The sequence below is a fragment of the Polyodon spathula genome, chromosome 40, assembly GCF_017654505.1.
Source record: "Polyodon spathula isolate WHYD16114869_AA chromosome 40, ASM1765450v1, whole genome shotgun sequence".
Lineage (NCBI taxonomy): Eukaryota > Metazoa > Chordata > Actinopteri > Acipenseriformes > Polyodontidae > Polyodon > Polyodon spathula.
In genome coordinates, this window is record NC_054573.1 from 3,494,225 (window position 1) to 3,503,596 (window position 9,372).

Below are 9,372 nucleotides of genomic sequence, written 5' to 3' on the forward strand. Positions count from 1 at the left end.
ATATATATATATATATATATATATATATATATAACTGTTCTGTTAAACTGTTTTGATAAACTATTTATTAAATATTTTATTTAAATTATTTTTAGATAGTCAGCAGTACGAAAAATAAAATGCCATCTTACGGTGTTTATATTGAATATAAATCATTAGTTGGAAACTTAACATGTACAAAACCTAGTAAAACAAACAAAAAAAAGAAAACAAACAAGCAATTTGTCTACACATACTGTGCTTCAATATGAAGTTGCATTGCGCATAAAAAAAAAACGGACGTCAGTCTTTTTGGCCAAAATAAAAAAGCAGTGAAGAAAGAGAGCTTGCATACCTTGAAAAATAAAACGAGAACTCCAGCCCAAATAACACCGTTATCAGAGTCCTGTAAAGAGGGGCACATTAACTCAACTGCCTGTCGTCTCTCTCAGTGCATCGATTCCACAAGTCAACAGAGGGATAAAAGATGAATATGTAGGGCTAAATCAATCATTTCAGAAGTAATACAGTTACTACATCTCCCTCAGCTCTCAACACTATTCTACAAGGAAACAGGAGTTATGCGTAGCAACCTATATAGTATATATTCTGTATCAGGTCATTAGCAGGTTGCTGTAGTTATGAAATGCATACTGAAAATGCATGCATTAAACATAGACGGTCACTTTCATGACAACTATTGGCTAGGCAAATAAATAATCAGAGCTAAATCAATAATTTTAGAAGCAGTGAACCGTTTTTACATCTCCCTTGGCTCTCCTGCATCGCTCAGCAATCTACTCTGCCAGTATGTAGGAGCTGTGATTGAGGTATGTGAAAAATGTATACATAAACCTCAGATTGCAGAAAGGGGTGCGAACGCACCCCAAAAATGATCTTGTGAGCCTTGAAGGATTACTCCTGTTTTCCCGGTCGGACAGGGACATTCTTGGTATCACAATGAAGGTAAGCTATTGAAGTTGAATCACATGGAAGGGTATGCCATGGTCTTCAAAGAGTCATGAGTCATGTTTGCTTCTTTCAAAATTGTTCTACATAGCGGCCAACGTGCACAACCGGTGATAATTATGGAATCGTTTAATTAGCCATAATTAGCCCTTTAAACTGGGAACATGAAGGAGATCTGAAGTAGATAGAAAATTGTTTAGTCCAGTCTCTGATGTCTATTAGTGTTAACAGTACAGCAATATAGACTGAAATGCACCCAATCCTATAGTGTAGCTTACAGGTTGCACATAGACCACTGGAGTAAATCTGCCCTTAAGCATAGTTGGTGATAATCTAAAATTAACAAGAGAGGAGCCACAGGATCCAGAGATAAAGAAGTGGATTTAAAAGCCTTGCTTAGCAGAACTGGCACGTTCTACTGCTGTTATAACAACATTAAAGAGAGCGTGCAGTGCCCTTAACAGTATTGTTGTTTTACTTTTCATCAGAACTTCAGATATGTTTTTACATTTTTGCTACAGAGCTTGCACATGACATCCATAACCTCCAGTCGCTGCAGGTAGTTGTAAGAGCGCTCTGCCTAGGACTGGGCCAACTTCCTCACTCCATTCTAACCATATGACAAAAATGGCCTTTTAAGCTGGTCCCACCTACTCACCCTTTTTATATGTAGCACAGGCTGAGCCAGCAGAGTTGAAGGGTTAAGCTGAATGAGGAAGGCAGTTCAGTGCTGGCCAGCCACCCACCAACTTCACAAAAAGAAGGGACAGGTGGAATGAATAACTCAGATGACACTAGAAGCTGCTTTAGCTTTTGTATGATACTGCTAAGCTAACTTACTACATAAGGTACTGTAACAGTTTTATAACCACTTCCTATGTAGGTTCCCACATCTATCTTAGGAACACAGTCTAAGAGATGCTGTTAATAGAACGAGATGCTGTGTTAGGGATGCATACAACATTTAAAATGTATTTGAATTGTTATCCATCGTGTCAACATAGCCAGTGTTCTGCTATTTAGTTACATACCAGTGACTTTCAAAATCACCTTGCTGATATGTATTTTTTCTGGTACAATGTAGAACAGAGAACAGAACAGTGTAAAACAGTCTACTCCATGGTGCACTGTTTGGCCAGCAGAGGGTTGTTCAATAATATCAGTATTTAAGTAGAATTGAAAACAGTGCAAAACATTTTGTGTGAATTATGAATCACCTGTATATTTTTGTCCTACTTCCAAACTAGTGTATTTAATTCAGTGTGGATGTCTGCCCTTCTCTATTTTAACTTTATCTGTAATTCAATGTGGATGTCTGCACTCCTCTGTTTTAACTTTGCAATTCAATGTGGATGTCTGCCCTTCTCTATTTTAACTTTATCTGTAATTCAATGTGGATGTCTGCCCTCCTCTGTTTTAACTTTATCTGTAAATCAATGTGGCTGTCTGCACTCCTCTGTTTTAACTTTATCTGTAATTCAATGTGGATGTCTGCACTCCTCTGTTTTAACTTTGCAATTCAATGTGGATGTCTGCCCTTCTCTATTTTAACTTTATCTGTAAATCAATGTGGATGTCTGCACTCCCCTGTTTTAACTTTGTCTGTAATTCAATGTGGATGTCTGCACTCCTCTGTTTTAACTTTGCAATTCAATGTGGATGTCTGCCCTTCTCTATTTTAACTTTATCTGTAAATCAATGTGGATGTCTGCACTCCTCTGTTTTAACTTTGTCTGTAATTCAATGTGGATGTCTGCACTCCTCTGTTTTAACTTTGCAATTCAATGTGGATGTCTGCCCTCCTCTGTTTTAACTTTGCAATTCAATGTGGATGTCTGCCCTTCTCAGACTGTCAGCCCCAGTTTGTGAGACGGTCTTGTCTTCTATTCAGCAGCAGTAGTTGTCTGGCTGTCTCTCAGCAATAGCTGCCTGTAACAAGGCTGGAGTTGACCTCTTTTTGTGTGCGATGTGCAGGGTGAGTCTACTGAAGCTGATGTCTTACTCAGACTGTCGACGTTTGAACCCTGGACAGTGCTTTGCGGTCAGTTAACCATACAAATGAGCCATCTCTGTGGCAATAATACCGTTTTCCTGAATGAAACATTTTAGAAGAGTATTGTTCGAGCGCAAATGCACATGGCATTTGTATTGTGCCTACTTGGCAAACTATGTGAAGTGACCCACAGTAAGAGAAGCCCTTTGATTTTCAATAAAAAAATAAACTGCTATACTCCAGCTTTTACCGCTATATGAACAGCCTGGTATTTTTTTCTCATATAGACAAAATAGTCACCCTTGCCGTTATTTAACAAGGTCGCACCCATTTTCCAATGTTCAATTTTGAAATAAACTGAATAAAACCCAACAAAATGAATTGGTCCTTAACCCAACACACAAAGTACTGTATTAACGTGGTGCTTTAGAATGTGATTGTAGCTAACTGAACTGCTCCACTTCATTTCCATGCCATTATGACCGTTATAATAGTCTACGACCATTAGAATAGTTTGCCACAGTAAAAACATAGCAAACTGTAAAAATGAAAGCATGATAACACATAGGTGAGCATTGTAAATCCTAGAGAGGTCTGGTATTTAAAAAAAACAAAACACATGGATAGTACAAACCTACAAAATTACCATGCAGATATACTGTGGTAAACTTTTATAACAGAGAATTTTGTAAAGAACATACATGTATTTTCATATTAAAGCATATGATCTGGTACTGGACTGGCTTAACATGCCCTCTGCTTGCAGACTTTTGATATTCTTGCAATTTCTTAGTCTTTTTACCAGGAGAGTAAAATTGTCCTCACCCCATCAGGGCCTTCTTTCCAGTCAGTAACCAATCTGCTGTTTCCTTTAATGACTGACAGGCTTTGCAGCCAATCAGACCCTAAGAACCAACTTGACACAATTCTGTAATCAATCACCTACTATGAACTGAATGAGCACAGATGGGCTGAATGGTCTGTTATTATTATATTCTTTGCATTTGCTTTAAAATACAGGCCCTGTGAATGAAGTCTATGTAATAATATTAATAGCTACTATATGTATTATCAAATATGAAGTAGACAGGAACACCATGCATCATTAGACAACATGAATCAATGCACCGTGGTGTCCTAGAACTGCTTGTGAATCAATACACTGTGATTGGAAAACAATAAATATAAATAATGACATGATGTCCATTCCTTTGTAGGTTTTTTTTTTTATTTCTTGATTTATAATAAAGTGATGTGATATCAGGCAAGCTGAAACAAACAAGTTCAGTTTTTTATTTTATTTTCCTCACTACATGATCTCCGCAACTAATACAATAAAACTGCTATAGAAAATCTGAAAAAAAACATATTGGGGTCTCATTATAAACCCTGTGCATTGCCCTAAAGAGCAGAACTATACAGTATACAGACCCCAACATTACCACAATGGATTTGCGTGTGATATGGTTACATGTGATCTAGTTCTGGCATGGTATCATGAGTCTATCATGTATTACCAGGAGTGTGTATTGGTTATTGCATTATAATACCATTGAAGATATATGCCCTTCTTGTTGTCGTACCATTCTAACAATGGCAGCCATTGTACCTTTCGTTGCTCACACGAGGTACGTTATATTGGTCGTTACATCGTTTAAGACAACAGAATCTAGGGCTCTTGCGTGTGACTTCAAACAGCACATGGTCATGTAAGCACATCAGTGAAATGCCAGACACAGTCTCTGTGGGGGGCTGCTGGAGGGTTTAGCTCTTGACATTCTCGTTGCTGTCTCTTTGTTATCTCTGCTCTCTCCTACCACAGCTTTAAGGCACAACAGTATGACACACCATTGCAATAGAGCAAACGATTTCCACGTAGGATTCAACTGAAGAACTGAGCAAAGTGTAAAAAGCACAGTAACCCTCTAGCGATCTTAAGCTGTGTTTCCACGGCCTCAAACCCTGCTCTGAATACTGTTCCCCAAGAGCACTGTGCTGTTCCTCCCCTCCCTCTGCAAGCAGGCTGATTTATGAAATGCAGTTACTTTAGTTATAAGCATTACTGTCAGTGGAAACAATTACAAGCCTCAAGGGAACGGGGCTCAGAACACATCTAAGCATGCAGCTGAGAACAGCAACACAGGGCAAGTGCCACGCATCTCACAGCAAGCGTGAGACTCACTGCTGCAACACAGGGAGCACATAGTGACCGGAGACTGTATGCTAATTATTCCACTAAAGAGAGTAAGTATATGAATATAAAGCCTGGGTCGTCAATAGGCTCAATTAGCCACAGAAACCAACTTGTTGTTTCAGTTTGCTGTGTGATACTGTCTCCCTATAGTGTGTTTTCCATACAAGGAACCCGCTGTGTGTGTGTTAGACTTGTCACTCTCGTAGGTGGATCTGTGTAAAGTATTTTGTACATGTGGGTAACTGTGTGGAGAGCTTGTCTTTATATACAGCATTTATTATTAATAAAAGGAATCATTTTGTCCCGTCTGTGTGATTATTTTTGTGCAGTGCACTTGCAAAGCAGTTGAATTATCAGTTTCCTTATAAAACGCTGGTGGAGTGTTTTAGGGTCAATTATTTTACCCCCAATGTTCTACACAGTTAGAATGTCCCATTACGCTCCCTCAAACACGGCAGTAATCCTATGACCAAGTCAATTGCCTCGTACACTCAGGAACTCTTGTGCGGTTGTCAGAGAGCTACCGACCTCTGTGCGACAAAGGCCAGTCCTGCAGGTTTCTGCTAGAGCTTAGGTATGTCTGGCCAGTAGAATCCGCTGTAGTGTGATGAGGAGAAGCAGTACCTGCTGGATTTGTCTCCCTAACCCACAGGAGCCCTAGGGACAGCACACCGCTCCCTCTGGAATATCCAGTGAAGACCGATGGCTTCACACAGCCAGGATGCAAACCTGCACTCCACTGACTGTATGACTCTCCCTGCACACCAGGCCGCTGTGCTTTTACCAAGGGACCATCCAAAGGGAATTAATCCAGCTGAGCAATATCAATCTGGGGCTAGGCCGGTTCCATCTGTGACTAGACTTTACAGACAAGTCAAAGATCACCTTATGTATCATGTTTTTATCTAATTTTATTTATAAAAAAATTCACCAACTGCACATTTTCCTGACAGTTTATTGTATTCACAGCCTTCTTTTGCTGCAAACTTCAAACCCTCCTCTCTTTAGTGTCTCTCACGTTGGACAGTCTTTAGGTGATTTCCACCAACAGCGCGAGCTGGAGAGATCGAGTTCTGCCAGCCTGCATTTCTAACTGGTGCTCAAAGAGTCCCAGTTGAAAGTGATTGAAACGCTTTGGTGTGGTCTTGCCAGGGCGTTATACAACCTCATCATAACCTCCCTGGAATTGTACTCAACGCTTGACTAATGTGACAGGGCAGAAGCCCTGCAAAGTTAGATATATGGATTTATGAGCGAGAGAGCGAGCGAGAGAGAGAGAGTGAGTCTGGGAGCAGTGGGTTGTCCCCCCGGTTTATGATCCGAGAAGCTTGGATGCTGTTAATGAAGGTTTTTGTTTGGATTTGTTTGTTTAAACCTTTTTTTTTATTTGTTTTGTGAAAGAATAAAAGGCCTGAATTGCAGTTTTCCCGTCTGGGTTGCTATTCTTGTCGTTCACCAGCCTTGACCATGGGACCGCTGCACCACACTATATAACACAGAATTATGTTTTTATTGTAGGGGAAGAGATGAGGTAATGGGAAATGTAAAGATCCAGTATAATGCATGCTGTGTTTTGGCGTTCTTTTGTTTTCCAGTATTGAAGAGATCTGTCTCCATTAGGGTGACCTGAGCAAACTTGTACTGTCTGGAAATGTTATCTCAGGGGAACGCTCGAGTGAAAATAATGAGTAAGTGCATCCACTGACTTCTGTCAGGGTCCTCGGTGTTGCTCTGCCTGACTGAATGAAGAATGAATTCCAGGGCTGAAAACAATGCAATATGTTTCAGGATAGACCAGAGCTGCTTCATCAGTACAGTATCATCTTGTCACTTTCTTTACTGACCTGTAAAACTGAATTTCCCATCAAAGAAACCAGATTTAAACCCCAGCCTCCAGAGTTAAAAGGCCAGTGCAGTAACCCACTGCGCCAGCAGTACTGCAGGTTTCTCTTATTTGTAGAAACTTTTGGGGCGTGCGTGGCTGGGCTAGGCAGACTGCAGAACCTGAGTGAAAGATTAATAGTACTGCAGAGACTGAATCATTGTGTGCAGTGTCTCAGCCTGCAGTCTGCTTCGCTCCATACTTCATTGTGTGATAATCCATCTTCACTTCACAGACCTGTTGCGATTGTAGGATTTCTTAAGATTGATATTCTAACACTACAATCCCTATTTTTATGATTCTGTACTACAAGTTCATATGGCGTGTGTGCCCTTATAAAGGTTTACCATATTAAAAGCTTTGCAAAGTTTAATAAAGCTAAGTGAAACATAGTAACGCATAGGCAAGGCAGCACAGAGAGGTATGGTGAAGCATATTTAAAACAAGTGCAAACCATTGTCAATGATCGATAACCATGGGAGCTGCCTGTGGTAAACTTATAAGGATAAGGTGTTTCATGTTGTATATCATCTTGTGCAGTTTGGGCAAGATAATAAAACTGCATTGTTTTATTTTGTCAGAACCTGTTGTGGTTTCTTTTCATTAGAATTGTGCTGTATATTCTATTCCCAGGATGACATCACTGCGAACAGGTAATAAGATGTACTGTAACTTTAACAAACCCATAACTGTGATTGGATGATTTATAACAAGTATATCAGTTACATACATCCCCATGTAAAGGCAAAATTAGTATGAGGAAAACGCTGACCGCTATGACATATAACAACAGTATGTACAGAAACGTACAGAATAAGAAACGACAATGAAATGTTTAATCACAATTTGAAGAGCAATATGTAGGCTGCATGCAGAAATGTCAGTGTGACATAAAGATGGACAGGCGAATGGGCAGGCAGAAACTTTTCCCCAGAGCCTGATTTTCTCAATTTACAAAATAATGTTAACACCAAGGTTCATGGCAATGGGGTGAGCGGCTCTCCAGATATATGGAAGAATTGCGACATGCGTGTGCTGAACTCCATCCACTAGATCTTTTTCAGGGGATTTCATCACAAGTGGGGATAATAAGTGTCAACAGCAGCACAAGGGCTGACACAATAGGATGAGGCAGCCATTGAATAGCATGGTTAACACACTGAAAAGCAAACATTCAAAGCAAAGAGCTCTAGAGCAGCAGAAGCAAAGGAAAAGTGCTTGATCGCCAAGGCAGGCTTTATAAGACCGAATTCCACCGTAGCGGTCCTGGAGCCCCTACAGAACCATCTGGCTGGTTTAGGGGTTCCCAGTTATGCTAGCCCTAATTCAGGCATTTCCAGCCTGCAGAGCTAATGCCTCTTGTGTTCTGTTACTAGCAACGCGCAACCATATATAATAAATAAATACAGTATGATAGACACTGATCAGCATTAGCAGCATGATATGATTTCAGTTAGAAACACAAATCAGAACACTGCCAATAGGTTATAGGGTCCATCCTGGTCAGCCAGGTGTTTACATGCCATAAAGACCCTGATGCCATGGTACATTTGCAGGGTATTTTTGCAGTTTTCCCCTGCTTTTATTATGCCACTACCACCGTATACCATGGATTGGCATGTTTTTAAATATGCTTTATCATATCTCTCTGTGCTGTACAATGCTTGCCTATGCTTTACCACACCTCTCTGCACTTTACAATGCTTGCCTATGCTTTACTACACTTCTCTGTGCTTTACAATGCTTGCCTATGCTTTACTACACCTCTCTGTGCTTTACAATGCTTGCCTATGCTTTACCATATCTCTCTGTGCTTTACAATGCTTCCCTATGCTTTACCATCCCTCTCTGTGCTGTACAATGCTTGCCTGTGCTTTACCATCCCTCTCTGTGCTTTGCAATGCTTCTCTATGCTTTACCATACCTCTCTGTGGTTTACAATGCTTGCCTATGCTTTACCAGACCTCTCTGTGCTTTACAATGCTTGCCTATGCTTTACCATGACGTCACTGTGCTTCGTTACTCTTTGCTATGCTTTTACTATAGGGCACTTTTATAAAGGGAGAGTCATCCCTTTTGGTCTGATAGCGCAGTCTTTGGATACAGAAGCACCCGCCAACTGAGCACCTACCGGCTGTCAGGCCCATTGCGACTGAAACTGACCTGAAACAGGAAGATTCAATTCTAGAGAATACAGGGACATAAAATAGTAATTTAATTATATTGCAGAAAAGTGCTGCACAGGTATTTGTAATGATTTGTCCAATCTCTGAATTTTCAACCTCAGCATAGCTCCGATCTTTTCACTGCACACACAGCCATCCTTATTTTACACTCGCATGAGTTTTTTCTCCC